At 37.8% G+C, this 15,804-nt stretch overlaps 2 protein-coding genes across 2 annotated transcripts in view; one reads left to right on the top strand and one right to left on the bottom strand.

The window, feature by feature from the left end:
• ZNF181 (zinc finger protein 181) overlaps positions 1 to 15,804 on the top strand; it is an 81,450-nt gene that overhangs the window by 51,180 nt on the left and 14,466 nt on the right. The window lies entirely within an intron of this gene.
• Positions 1 to 15,804, bottom strand: part of LOC116665960 (zinc finger protein 701-like) — a 58,886-nt gene that overhangs the window by 42,556 nt on the left and 526 nt on the right. The gene's annotated exons all lie outside the window — the stretch shown is intronic.

The following is a 15,804-nucleotide window of genomic DNA, read 5'->3' as shown; positions in this document are numbered from 1 at the left end:
CCCAGAAGGCAGAGTCTCAGATAGCTCAGAGGAACTGGTCCAAAGAGGTGAGGTCGGGGCAGTGGGGTCAGGTCAGTATGTATGCGCTTTTGGTGAAGAGGAATACATACACTGAAGCACATTTTTGCAGAAGCTTGCTGCTCATCACCTGGAGGTTGCTGCTAGTCATGAGGAACAGATGTCTCTGTAAGTGATTATAGTGCTTTTCTAGATATGAGAAGATGCAAGAATGTGGGCTCATAAAGTCTTCTCCTAAAACTGTCTATCTGAAGGCCTGTTCTGCCAGTTTTCCCCAGAGCACAGAGTGCCCCATTCCTGATCTCTCCCCTGAACTCCTTTCAGTGTGTGTTGAAGGAATGCAGTGGCTGCAGCATGGCTGCAGTGGCTAGTGACTAATCCTTGCAGAGGCAGATGGCAAGTGACAATTTTTATTTGGCAGTTTTGTAAATTTCAGTATGTTTTATTAGAGATAAGAGAGAAAAGACTCCAGCAGGGATAGAAAGATGAAGGGGAGGGGAGTTTTTCAGTGGCCCTGAAGCCAGTGAACATGGATAGTGCTCTGCCTCTGGTTGCCTCAGAAAACGTCTGTCCTGTTGGTGTTACCAGTGATGTGTCCAACCTTGCCAGCAACATTATTTTACCCAGGTCCTCTTTCTTAATCCATATCCTAAAACATATTCAATTTCTTTTAGGAATCTGGAAAATATCTTGAAAGGAAAGCTACTTACAAAATATCATTTCCTTCCAGGAAAGAAGCTGTCACAACCCCTGCAAGTGTACCAAAGGGGCCTCTGAAACCTGAAACAAGTATTTGTGACTTTAGGGTCTCAACGCCTTATTAGGAAGTGATTATCACTTCACCTGTATTTGCATAAACAGTAGTATGTGCATGGAGAGTGAGAATATTGCTGAAATACACTTGTAAATTATTTTAATTTCTGAAATTTATTAATAGTGACTAAGTATTTATTCAAAGATATTACTGAGCCAAACTTGGGTCTACTGGCCCTCCTGCAGTAAAGTCAATCTGCTAACACTGGGTTGTGGTGAAGAAAAGTATAGCATTTATTGCAGGGTGTCAAGCAAGGAGAATGGGCAGCTCATGCTCAAAGACCTGCACTCCCCAGTGGCTTTCAGAGAGGGGTTTTTAAAGGCAGTGTGAGGGAGGTGGCTGCAGGGCACATGATCAGCTCTTGCACAATTCTTGGATTGCTTGGCATCAAGGTAGTTTCGAACATCACCGATTTTCTGGTTTCAACCAGTCTGGGATCTGCATGCTTGCAGTCAGTAGTTTTCATCTAGTGGGGTCTACTATCCTGTAAAAACAGCTTAGGAATATGTGTCAAATCTTCGTCTATATCTTTCAAGGAACTGGGTGTTTGGTGACTCTGCTTTGTGGCTAGTTTATAGTCTAAATTGTTACCAGCTTCCCAGCCCTACAAGTATTCTTTGTTTCTACATCTTCACATTTCCTAATCATTAACTCTCAAGCCAGCCTTTTGAGACTCAGGGGAAGCCTGGGAGACTAAAGCAAAAGCCCTTTCCTTCAAAGGACAGAGACATAGGGGCTTGTACACAGTTTCAAAGATAGTGGTAGAAATACCCCTGGGAAAGCATACTGTGACAAGTGAAAAAAATTAACATTTTAAGGAACTTTGAGCAGAAGAAACTGAAGTCTAAGAAGTAAGAGTATGAGAAATAATAGCATGTGCTCTGCTGGAAATTTTACCATATCTGAGGATTTCTCTTCAAAATGTATTTCTTATTTTAATTCTTGAAACACTGAGGCAAGATCCACTAGAAGAAAGTGGTAGAGAGGATATTTAGAAAGATTTCCCAGAATGGTGAAAATGAACAGGAAAGAGGGGTGGGTTGTCATGTTTATTCACTGCTCTGACAAATAATCAGTGAGCAAACAATGGATTTTGGGGGGGCACTTTCATCAGTGTATGGGAGACAAAAAAAGAGACACAAAGACACCTGCCTTCGTGGTACATTCTATTTCAGAAAGATAGGCAAGAAAAATGAAAAAAAAATTACTACATTAAGTAGTTTATAAAATATGGTAGACAAAATGGATATATAGTAGACATAAAGGAGAGAAGGTGAGGGTGCCAAGAAGGTAGTGGAACGAACATTGAGTGAAGGAGTGAAGGGGAATAATTTTTCAGGTAGAAAGTATGAATTAATGATGCTGCTATTAAGAATCGCCTATGTATGGTTACATAGAGTAGGAAGCACCAGGATTCTCTCTCACTACCTAAACAATAATTTCAGCAGACTCATTCTGATATAACTATTTTGGAACTCTGTAGTCCACTGAAGGCTTGCAAATTCCATAGAAAGGCTTGGACAGTCAATTGTGATTAATGTTAGTCAATTTCAGCCCTTTGCATAGTAGCAAGTACCAAGCCTCCACCCTGTGACCGACAAGTGTACGTGTGTTCTTGGAGCAGGCTGTGCATAGCTTGTGGGAGCTAGGGCACAAACAACTCTGTCCTCAAACATCAGGGATCTGTTCTTTGATTTCTGTTCCTGATTAGAGACATGCAGTCATCTGAGGAGCATGGCCATTGTTGTTAAACCTCCCCTCCTTGTTGTGAGCCCCTCCCACTCTGATTTCCAGAATTACCAGATTATTAGATTTAAATGCCCACTGTTCAACAATAAAACAACAAAAAGTCAGCCAGAGGGAACTGTCAGATACCGTGAAGAAGACAGACTGTGGCAATCACAGAGGAGGAGAGCGAGAAAAGGTAGAGGGAATATTTGAAGAAAGAGTAAAATCTTCACAAATTTAATGAAAGACATGACTATAAATATCCCAGAAGCTCAATGAACTCCAAGTAAGATGACCTCAAAGAGACCCACTACACTACACATTATAATAAAAATTTTGAAAGACAAAGACAAAAGAGAGAATTTTGAAAGCAGCAAGAGAGTAGCAACTTATACAAGGGACCAACAGTAATAACATAAGCTTGTTTCTTACTAGAAACTTTGGAGGCCAGAAGGCAGTGAGCTGATACATTAAAGTGCCCAAAGGAAAACATCATTGACCAAGAATCTGCTAACGGCAAAGCTTTCCTTCAAAAGTGAGGAAGAAATGAGAACATTTCTACACAAACAAAAACTATGGGAGTTTGTTACCACTAGACCTGCCCTGTGAGAAATGTCCAAAGGAGTCTTGCAGGGTGAAATAAAAGGACACTAGGCAGTAACCTGAAGCCATGTGAAGAAAAAGATCTCAACAAAGGTAAATACATGGGCAATTATAAAATCTAGTATTATTGTAACAACAGTTTGTAACTCTATTTTTTTGTTTCTACATTATTTTTTAAAATTATTAGTCTAAAACTAGTACTATTGTAACTTTGGTTTGTAACTGCATTTTGTATTCTACATATTTTAAGATACTGATGCATGTAACATAATTATTAGCATGTATTTTTAGTCACACGGTATGTAAAGATGTAACAACCAAAAGGGGTGGGGATAGAGTTGTGTATAGGAGCAGAGTTTTTGCATGTTATTGGTTAAGCTGGAAAATTCAAATTAGAATGTAATAATTTTAGTATGTTAAGTGTAATCCCATGGGAATCACAAAGAAACAGCTATAAAATATATACAACAGAAAATGATAAAATAATTTAGATGTTTTAATACAAAAAATCAACCAAACACAAAAGAATACAGAAATGCAGGAAATTAGGGATAAAATAGCTACATCTTTGTTTTAAGTTATATAGAAAACAAGCTGCAAAATGATAGAAGTAAGTCCCTTCATATCAGTAATTACTTTAAGTGCAAATGGATTAAACTCTCCAATCAAAAGACAGATTGGCAGAATAAATAAAAACACATGATCCAGAGGACCTAGGACCTGGCCCCAACACCAGTGGACTGACACTAGTCCCAGAAACCCCAGGGCCTGGCAGCCAGTGACACTGAGACTCAGCTCAGCCCACCAGTGGACCAGCTTCACCCACCAGTGTTTGGGCACGAGCCCCAGGACTCCCTGGGCCCTGACCCCACCTACCCACAGGCCAAAACACCAACTAAAGACCCCAGGGCCCTGCAGCAAGAGCTCCCCCTCAGGACCTGGCTCTGCCCACCAGTGGGCTGGCATTAGCTCCAGGACCTAGCCTCACACACCACTGGGTAGGCACCAGCCTCAGGATCCCCTGGACCAAGGCCCTGCCCAGCAATGGGCAGACACCAGCCCCAGGACCACTGAAGCCCCATAGCCTGACATGTCAGAACCCAACCCACCCATGAACAGGCTGGCATCAGCCCCATGACCCCCTGGACCCTGGCCCTGCCCACCAGAAGGCCAATACTCACTCTGGGACACCTTGGTCCCCTCAGCCAACCACCCTGGGATCAAGCCCACCCAGCAGTGGGCAAATCCAGTTCCAGGCTCCCCCAGGGCCCTGTAATCAGAGGCCCAGGAATGTAGCTCTGCCCACAAGTGAGCTGACACTGGCCCTGGGACCCTCTAGGCCCCAGCCCCACACACTACTAGGAGCTAATACCGGCTTCAAGACACCTTGGGCCCCTCAGGCAGCTGCCCTGAGGTCCAGCCCCATTCACCTGGGCCAAAACTAGCTTTGGGACACTTCAGACCCTAAAGCCAGCCATACAAGGAACTGCCCTGCCCACTGTCAAGCAAACACTAGATCTGGGACCTCAAGCCCCACAACCACACACTACAGAACCTGGCTTTGCCAACCAGTGGGCCAACACTAGCCCCAGGACCCTCCCAACCCAGGGCTGAGTGGCCAAAAGCCTCATGACCAGGCCCCTGTTATCAGTGGCTAGAAACCTACAAACAAGTTTCTAACCAGACCAGAAGCCATCCGTGCCCACCAGACTGCCCACAGTAGTCAGTGCAACAAAATAGAAGGACCCATGCAGCCCACATAGGGAGTTCCCATAGAGCGTATAGCTTTGGTGATCGGAGGAGATTGCACTGCTGGGAAGCACAGGGCACCTCCTACAAAATGCTACTTATCCAAGGTTCGGAAATGTAACCAATCTACCACATAAATAGAAATAAAAATAGCAAATTAGGCAAAAATGAGGTGACAGAATATGTTCAAAACAAAGGAACAAAGTAAAACCCTAGAAGAACTAAGTGAAATGGAGATAGACAATCTACCCAATAGAGAGTTCAAGGTAATGATCATAAACATGTTTAAAGAACTTGGAGAAGATTGGATAAAGAGAGTGAGAAGTTTGGTTTTAAGAAAGAGTTAAAAAATATAAAGAAGAATCAAACAGAGATGAGGAATACAATAACTGTAATGAAAATACACTAGAAGGAATCAACAGTAGATTAAATGATACAGAGGAACAGATCAGTGAGATGGAAGACAGAGTAGTGGAAATCACTGAAGCTGAACCGAAAAAGAAAAGAATAAAAAGAAATGAGGATAGTTTAAAAGATCTCTGGAACAACATCAACTGTACTAACATTTGCATTATAGAAGTTTCAGAGGAAAAGAGAAAGAGAAAGGGGCAGAGAATATATTTGAAGACATAATAGCTAAAAACTCCCCTAACCTAGGAAAGGAAACAGACATCCAGGCTTAGGAAACACAGAAAGTTCCAAACAGGATCAACCCAAAGAGGACCACACCAAGACACATTGTAATTAAATGGCAAAAATTAAAGATAAAGAGAAAATGTTAAAAGCACCAAGGGAAAAGCAACAAATTACATACAAGTGAACTCCCATAATGCTATCAGCTGATTTTTCAGCAGAAATTCTGCAGGCCAGAAGGGAGTGGCACAAAATGTTAAAGTGACAAAAGGGGAAACCTATTAACAAGAATACTATACCTGCAAGGCTTTCATTCAGATTTGATGGAGAGATAAATAGTTTTACAGAGAAGCAAAAGCTGAAAGAGTTCAGCACCACTAAACCAGCTTTACAAGAAAGGTTAAAGGGACTTCTTTAAGTGATAAAGAAATGGTCACAACTAGAAACATGAAAATTACAAAAAGGAAAAATCTCATTGTAAAGGCAAATATATGGTAAAGATAATAAATCCACTATATATAAACCTAGTAGGAAGGTTAAAAGACACAAATAGTAAAATAATCTATGTCCACAATAAGTAGTCAAGGGATACAAAACCCCAAAAGATGTAAAATATAACGTAAAAACATTAAAAGTTGGGGGGGGGCAGCAAAAATGCAGGGTTGTTAAAAATGCATTTGAATTCAAGAGAACAGCAACTTAAAATAATCATGGATCTAGCTCCAGATCTAGATCACTATATATAAACCTCACAGTAATCACAAACCAAAGATCTGTTAATAGACACACACACAGAAAAAAGAAAGTAATACAAACATAACACTAAAGGTAGTCATCAAAGCACAAGGGTATAGAACAAAAAAAGAAAGAAACAGAAAAGAACTACAAAAACAACCCCAAAACAATAAAATGGTAATGAGTACATACCTATCAATAATTATTTTAAATGTAAATGGACTAATTCTCCAATCAAAAGACACAAAGTGGCTGCATGGATACAAAACCAGTATCTATATATAAGCTGTCTACAAGAGACTCACTTTCAGATCTAAGGCACACACACATATTGAAACTGAGGGGATAGAAAAAGGTATTCCATGCAAATAGAAATTAAAAGAAAGCCAAGGTAGCAATACTTATATCAGACAAAATAGATTTTAAAATAAAGACTGTACAAAGACAAAAAGGACATTACATAATGATCAAGGGATCAATCCAAGAAGATGTAACACTTGTAAATACAAAGCACTGAACTTTGGAGAATCTAAGTACATAAAGAAAACATTAAGATACATAAAGGGAGAAATCAACAGTAGCATAATAAAATTAGGGGACTTTAACAATCCACTTGCATCAATGGACAGGTCATCCAGACAGAAAAATCAATAAAGAAACACTGGCCTTAAATGAAATCTTAGATAAGATGAACTTAATAATGTATAGAGAACATTCTAAAAGCAGAAGAATACACATTTCTTTCAAATGCTCATGGAACCTTCTCCAGGGTAGATCACATGCTATGGCACAAAACAAGCCTTGATAAGTTTAAGAAACTTGAAATGATATCAAGTATCTTTTCCAACCATGATAGTATGGTACTAGAAATCAACTACAAGAAAACAAAACAAAACAAAACAAAACAAAGCAAAAGCAAAAACATGTGGAGGTTTAAAAATATGCTAATAAGCACCCAATGGGTTACTGAAGAAATCAGAGGAAATTAAAAAATACCTGGAGACAAGAAAAATGAAGACACAAAAATCTAAAATCTATGGGACACAACAAAAGGAATTCTAAGAGGGAAATTCACTGTGATAGAAACTTAGCTCAGGAAAGAAGAAAAATCTCAAATAGACAACCTAACCTTACCCTTAATGGAACTAGAAAAATAAGAACAAAGAAAACACAGTCAGTAGAAGGAAAGAAATCATAATGCTCAGAACAGAAATAAATAAAATAGATGGTCAAAAAATCCTCGATAGATTCAATCAATCAATCAATCAGTCAATCAATACCTTGATAGAACAAATCATTGAAACTAAGAGCTTATTCTTTGAAAAGATAACAAAATTGATAAACCTTTAGCCAGTCTCATCAAGAAAAAATGAAAGAGGGAACAAATAAACAAAATCAGAAGTGAAAAAGGAGAAGTTACAAATGACACCACAGTAATCCAAGGGCTCATAAGAGATTACTACGTTTATACATTTAGATACTACAGTGATACGCCAATAAAATGGACAACCTAAAAGAAATGGACAAATTCCTAGAAATCTACAATCTCTGAAGACTGAATCAGGAAGAAATAGAAAATAAGAATGAACCAATTACCAGCAATGAGATTGAATCAGTACTAAAACAAATCCCAATAGACAAAAGTCCAGGTCCACATGGCTTCACAGGTGAATTCTACTAAACATTTAGAGAGCAGTTAACACCTATAATTCTCAAAATATTCCAAAGCATTGCAGAGAGAAGAACATTTCTGAACTCATTCTACAAGGCCAGCATCACTCTGATACCAAAACCAGACAAAGATATGACAAAAAAAAGAGAAAATTACAGGCCAACATCACTGATGAACAGAGATATAAAAACCCTTAACAAAATATTAGCAAATCGAATCCAACAGTACATTAAAGGATCATTCACCATGATTAACTCAGATTTATCCCAGGGATGCAAGGATGGTTCAAAATCTACAAATCAATCAATATGATATACCACATTAATAAATTGAATAAAACCATATGACAATTCCATTAGATGTAGGAAAAGCTATTATGATAAAACATCAATTTATGATAAAAAAAAAAGCTCCAAAAACTGGTATATAGGAAACATACCTTAAAATAATAAGGCCCATATATGACAAGCCCACAGTTAACACCATACTCAGTGGTGAAAAGCTGAAAACATTTCCTGTAAGAGCAGGACAAGACAAGAATGCCCACTCTGGTCACTTTTATTCATCATACAATGGGAAGTTCTAGCCATGGTAATCAGACAAGAAAAAGAAATAAAAGAAATTCAAATTGGAAAGGAAGAAGTAAAACTGTCACTGCTTGCAGATGACACAATACTATACATAAAAAATCCTAAAGATGCCACCAAAAAACTACTAGAACTCCTCAATGAAGTTTCAGTGACGTTTCAGTATGCAAACTTAATATACAGAAAACGATTGCATTTCTATACACTAACAATGAACTATCAGAAGGAGAAATGAAGACAACAATACCATTCACAATCGCATCAAAAAGAATAAAATACCTCATAATAAATCTAACTAAGGAGGAAAAAGACCAGTACTCAGAAAACAATGAGACACTGACAAAAGAAATTTAAATTGCCAATGCATGTATAAAGATATACCATGCTTATGGATTAGAAGAATGAATATTGCTTAAATGACCATACTATCAAGGTAATATACAGATAGAATGCAATCCCTTTCAAAATACCGATGGTATTTTCACAGAACTAGAACAAAATATTCTAAAATTGTATGGAAACACAAAAGACTTCAAATAGCCAAAACAATCTTAAGAAACAAGGACAAAGCTGGAGGTGTCAAGCTTCCTGATTTCAAACTACACTATGAAGCTACAGTAGTCTAAACAGTATGATACTGGCACAAAAACAGACACAGAGGGCAATGAAACAGAAAAGAGATCCCAGAAATAAACTTACACTTATATGGACAACTAATGAGTGACAAAGGAGGCAAGAGTATACAATGGGAAAGAGACAACCTCTTCAATAAGCGGTGTTAGGAAAACTAGACATATACATGCAAAAGAATCAAACTGGACTAATTTATCACACTATTTAAAAATAAATTTAAAATTGATTAAAGACTCGAATGTAAGATCTGAAACCATAAACTTTCACAAGAAAACACAGGCAGTATGCTTTTTGATTTTAGTCTTAGTAAAAAAAATTTTTTGGATATGTTTCCTCAGGCAAGGGAAACAAAAGCAAAAATAAACAAATTGGACTATATAAAATTCAAAAGCTTTTGCACAGCAAAGACAACCAGCAATAAAACTAAAAGGCGATCTAGTGAATGGGAGAGGACATTTGCAAGTGATATTTCTGAAGAGAGGTTAATACCTAAAACATATAGGAATTCATATAACTCAAAAACAAACAAACAAACAAAACTCAGAAAACAGGCAGAGGAGCTGATCAGGCATTTTTCCAAAGAAGACATACAGATGGACAACAGGCACATTATGAAATGCTCAACATCACCAATCATCAGGGAAATGTAAATTAAAACCACAATGAGATATCACCTCATACCTGTCAGAATGGCTATTATCAAAAAGACAAGAAATAACAAGTGTTGGCAAGGATGTGGAGAAAAGGGAATCTTCATGCACTGTTGCTAGGAATGTAAATTGGTGCAGTCAATATAGAAAACAGTATGGAGATTCACAAGAAATTAAAAGTAAAACTACCAAATGATCCAGGAATTCCACTTCTGGATATTTATCTGAAAAATGAAAACACAAATTGGAAAAGATATATGAATCCCTATATTCATTGCAGCCTTATTTACAAGAGCCAAGATACAGAAGCAACCCAAGTGCCCATCAATAGATGAATGGATGAAGGAGATGTAGTGTATGCATATATACATATATACATATGTATGTATACAATGGAATATTACTCATCCATAAAAATGAATTAAATCTTCTCACTTGTGACAACATGGATGGACCTAGAGTATATTATGCTAAGTGACATAAGTCAAATAGAGAAAGATATTACATGATTTCAGCTATATGTAGAATCTTAAAAAACAAAACAAATGAACAAACATAATGAAATAGAGTCAGAGATACAGAAAAGAAACAGGTGGTTGCCAGTGTGGAGAAGGCTGGGGGGAACAGAGAAATAGATGAGTGAGATTAAAAGGAACTAATGTTCAGTTACAAAATTAGTGAGTCACAGGTATGAAATGTACAGTGTGGGGAATATAGTCAATAATTATGTAGTATCTTTGTATGGTGACAGATTACAACTAGTGTTATCATGGTGATAATTTTGAAATATATAGAAATATCAAATCACTATGCTGAATACCAGGAACTAACATAGTTTTACAGGTCAATTAAACTTCAAAAACAAACTCATAGAAAAAGAGATCATATTTGTGCCTACCAGAGGCTGGTGGAGGGGGCATTAGATGAAGATAGTAAAAAAGTACAAACTTCCAGTTATAAGATTAACAATTACTAAGGATGTAATATACAACATGATAAAGATAATTAACACTGCTGTACATTGTACCTGAAAGTTTAAGAGAATAAATCCTAAGAGTGCTCATCAAAGGAAAAAATATTTTATTTTCTATTTCTTTAATGTTATATCAATATGAGATGATGCATGTTCACCAAACCTGTTAGGGTAATCATTTCATTATGTTTATAAGTCAAATCATTATGTTGTACACCTTAAACTTATAGAGTGCGGTATGTCAACTTTATCTCGATAAAACTGGAAAAAATAAAATCCTCAAACCCTTTTGCCACTTAAAAAAACCCTTTTGCCACTTAAAAAAAAACAGAACAGTGATAAATATATATACACCTAACACAGGAGCACAAAAATATATAAAACAATTATTAACAGAGCTAAAGAAAGAAACTGACAGCAACACAATAATAGTAGGGGACTTTAACCACCCCCTCAACATACATCAGTGGATATATCATCCAGACAGAAAGTCAAGAGATCAGTAGCCTTAAATGTAACATTAGACCAGATGGATCTGATCGATTTTTACAGAACATTCCATCCAAATGCAGCAGAATACACATTCTTCTCAAGTGCAGATGAAACGTTCTCAAGAATAGATCAGTGTTGGGACACAAAAGCAGTCTCAATAAATTGAAGATTGAAATCGTATCAAGTATCCTTTCCAATCACAATGTAAGGAAACTAGAAATCAATTACAAGAATAAAACTGAAAAAAAAAATCACAAATATGTGTAGAAGGCACAAGTAAATGGAAAGATAGTCTATGCTCATGGATTGGAAGAATTAACATTGTCAGAATGTCCTTATTACCTGAAGCAATCTACAGACTCAATGCAATTTCCATCAAAACCCCAAGGACTTTTTTACAGAAATATAACAAAAAAATTCTAAAATTTTTATGGACCCACAAAAGGCCCCCAATAGCCAAAGCAATACTGAGAAAAGAACAAAGCTCAAGGTATTACACACCTTGATTTCAAACTATATTACAAACCAATAGTAATCAAAACAGCATGGTAGTGGCAGAAGAACAGAAACATAACATAGATCAATGGGACAGAACTGAGAGCCCAGAAATAAACCCACACATATATGGACAATTAATTTATGACAAAGAGCAAAGAACACACAATGGAGAAAGGAAAGTCTCTTTAGTAAGTGATATTGGGAAAACTGGACAGCCACATGCAAAAAAATGGAACTAGACTACTGTCTCGCACCATACACAAAAGTTAACTCAGAATAGATTAAAGACTTGAATGTAACACCTGAAACTATAAAACTCCTAGAAGAAAACACAGGCAGTACACTCTCTGACACTGATCTTAGCAATACCTTTCTAGATATGTCTCCTCAGGCAAGGGAAACAAAAGCAAAAATAAACAAGTGGGACTACATCAAACTAAAAAGCTTCTTCACAGCAAAAGAAACTACCAATAAAACTAAAAGACAACATACCAAATGGGAGAAGATATTTATGAATGATATATCAGTAAGAGGTTAATATAAAATATATAAGTAAATCATACAACTCAACAACAAAATAAACAACTCAATTAAAAAATGGGCAGAGAAGCTAATTAAACATTTTTCCAAACAAGATGTTCAGTTGACCAACAGGCACGTGAAAAGATGCTCAACATTGCTAATCACCAGGGAAATGCAAATCAAAATGACAATGAGATATCACCTTACACTTGTCCAAATGACTATTATCAGATAGGCAAGAAATATCACGTGTTTGTGAGGATAATGCAGAAAGGGGAGACGTGAACTGTTAGTGGGAATGTAAATTGGTGCAGCCACTATAGAAGATAGTATGGAAATTCCTCAAAATATTGAGAATAGAACTACCATATGATCCATCTATTTCATTAATGCAAAAAGACATTTGCATTCCTATGTTCACTGCAGCATTATTTACAATAGCCAAGACGTGGAAACAGTGTAAGTGCCCACCAAAGATGAATGGATAAAGAGGGTGTGATACACACACACACACACACACACACACACACAATGGAATACTACTCAGCCACAAAAAGATGGAATCTTGCCATTTGCAATATCATGGATGGACCTTACAGGTATTATGTTAAGTAAACAGAGATGGAGAAAGACAAATATGACTTCACTCTTGTGTCTCCAGAAGACCTTAAAAGATGTAGCAAAATGGAATTCTATTTATGTAAGTTAAAAAACTATCTAATTTCTGCATAGAGAGTGGACTGGATGGATGCCAAGAGTGAAAGCATAGAAATGGGTTAAGCAGCCCCTGCAGGTCTTCCGGTGAGAACTGGATGTGAATAAATGAAGGCTGATGACCCATCCTGTTGAGGTGGCATTGAAAACAACACTGTCTGCTGGAATGAATGCGTAGGGAGGGTAAGTGAGGACAAAAGAGGAATACGGGAAAATGTCTGGATGTTCAGCTTTATCTGATAAGTAGATGGTGATTCCATTTCCTAATGTGGGGCTTGAAAGAGGACGGGGATAAGGAGACAATCAAGACTTCTATGTGTGCCCCATGAAGCATGTGGAGTGTGAATTGCCAATGAACAACCAAAATGAGCTGGGAGCTAAAGGGCTGGACAGATGGACAGAGAGTTCCAGGGAGAGGCGAGGCTGGGCTATGGATAAAGACTTGGGAGTCTTTTTTAAAAGATGATTTATAAACACATGGAAATTCAAAAGGGAAAACATGAAGGAGATGTGGAAAACTGAGGCCAACTATGGTCGTGGGTCCCTTTAACATTTAGAGATCAAAGAAGAGATGGAGAACAAGCAAAGGAAACTGAGAAGCAGCAGCCACTGAAATAAACATTGAGAAAAATGTGACGTCATAGAACCAAGAGAAGAGACTGTTTGAAGACGGAGGAAGTTGTCAATTGTGCCAAATACTAAGAGGTCAAGAAACGAAGTAACCAAAGAGCGACTCTCAGATTTAGCAACATGCAGATCACTCTGACCTAGAGAAAAGCAGACCCCGGAAAATAACAGGAATGTTCTCTGATATGACATAGTTATGGAGAGACAGTGAAGTGAAAATTGAAGAAACATAATAGCGAAAACATTTCCAAGAAGCTATTCTACTGAGAATGAAACTAGAACATTTTCTGGAGGGAGTTTTGGGAAGAGAGGGTTTTTAAAAGGTGAACTATTCCAAATACTGAAGCATGTCTGAAAGATGATGGGAAAGATCTAGTAAAGACAGAAAAAAATGTTGACTCAAGAGAGAGAAGGACTAATTGCAGGAAGTACATGATTCCTAGGGATACTATTGTCTAGGGGTCAGTATAAAGCATTACTGTTAAGAAAGAATTTTATAATAGCGATGACTCAGAGCAGTAAAGCTCGAATTATCTGTAGAGCATGGTGCCAGTCCATAGGATAAGCTCAGTGAGATGGCAGGTGTATTTGTCAGGATTCTTCAGAGAAAACAGAACCAGCAAGAGATGTGCCTGTTTGTGTATGTATGTGTGTATAGATTAGATAGATACATAGATAGATGTGTAGATAGTTAGAGATACTTATTTTAAAGGGTAGCCTAACACAGTTAGGGGCTGGCAAGTGTGAGTCTGAGTTCTTGCCAGCAGGCTGGAGACCCAGGGGAGAGCTGATGTTGCAGTTGGAAGGCAGAATTCCTTCTTCCTCGGAAGATTTCAGTCTTTTTCTCTTTAGATTTTTGACTGGCTGGATGAGGCCCACTCACATTATGGAGGGTAATCTGCTTTACACAAAGCCTACTGATTTAATGTTAAATATTAAACTCATCTAAAAAATACCTTCCCTGCAACCAACTAGACTGATGTTTGAGCGAACATCTGGGCACCGTAGCCTAACCAACTTGACACATAGCAACACAGCAGGATACATAAAACATTTATGGAGTACCAACTTTATGTCTGTCACAGAGGATGTAAGACAGACAAAAGAAAGTTCCTGGGATTCCTCCTTCACACTCATGAAGGTGCTGTGACAGAGAGGGCTCTGGAAATTGGATTGAGTTTAAGCTGGCAGGAGAGTGGAACCAAACTGGAGTGCTCTAAAACCTGGACCAGGGCAGCTTCACAGGGGCACAGATTGGGAACACTATACTCAGCTCTTCCTGACAATTTCTGGCTGTCCTTTTCCCCGCTTAGGGAATGTGTTGAACCAAAAGACACCTCGGTTTCCCCTAGTTGGCACAGACCACGACAGCCTCAAAAGATGTACCGCGGAACCCTTCATGCATTTAGTTTTGCCTTCAGGAACATTTCTTCAATGGCAGGGACCTAATGGCAGCTCACAGGAAAGAGCCTTATTTGTCGTCGTGGCCCTAAGTCCCCACTCGGTACAGGTAGCCCAGGGCCCCACATGCTGTTTCCCTCCTACAGTTTGGGTGGAAGAGAATAAACCGAAAAGGGGTCCCAGAAACAGGTAGATCATTTCACCAGTTACCTGAATTCTTGGAACTAGATTCTAAAATACTCCAGACTTCCCGCTAAGGATGAAACATGGAAGAGAATAGCCTTTTTTGGGGCCCTCTGTTGGTATGTATCAAAGAAGCCTAGAGATGGGCAAATTCTTTTTAATATAATTAATGTAATATAGAATCTAGGCATTTGCCACTTAAAAAACCAAATACGTATGCAACAATGTACATACAAGGATATTCTTTACAAATTTTAGTAAAAATCTGAGCACAAAGCAAATGTTCATCAAGGGGAGGGTGCTTAAATCTGTTACCGTTACGATTCCTGATATGGAACATTGTGGACATTCTAGTGATAATGTAGGCTGTATGTTGCTAATATTGCAAGACATTCACAATTGATTGACAGAAAATGAATGAGAGTACACATAAATCTATATTTTTCAATAAATGATATATTTCTCTCAATAGATTAGCATAAGTCACTTTCTATAGGTAAATGGAATGAGTTAATATTACTTTCTTTTTCTAAATTTTGCAATAGTGTTTACTGATGTTTTGTAAAAACTCA

This window comes from Camelus ferus, chromosome 9 (assembly GCF_009834535.1).
Source record: "Camelus ferus isolate YT-003-E chromosome 9, BCGSAC_Cfer_1.0, whole genome shotgun sequence".
Lineage (NCBI taxonomy): Eukaryota > Metazoa > Chordata > Mammalia > Artiodactyla > Camelidae > Camelus > Camelus ferus.
This window is presented reverse-complemented; position numbering and strand designations above follow the sequence as displayed.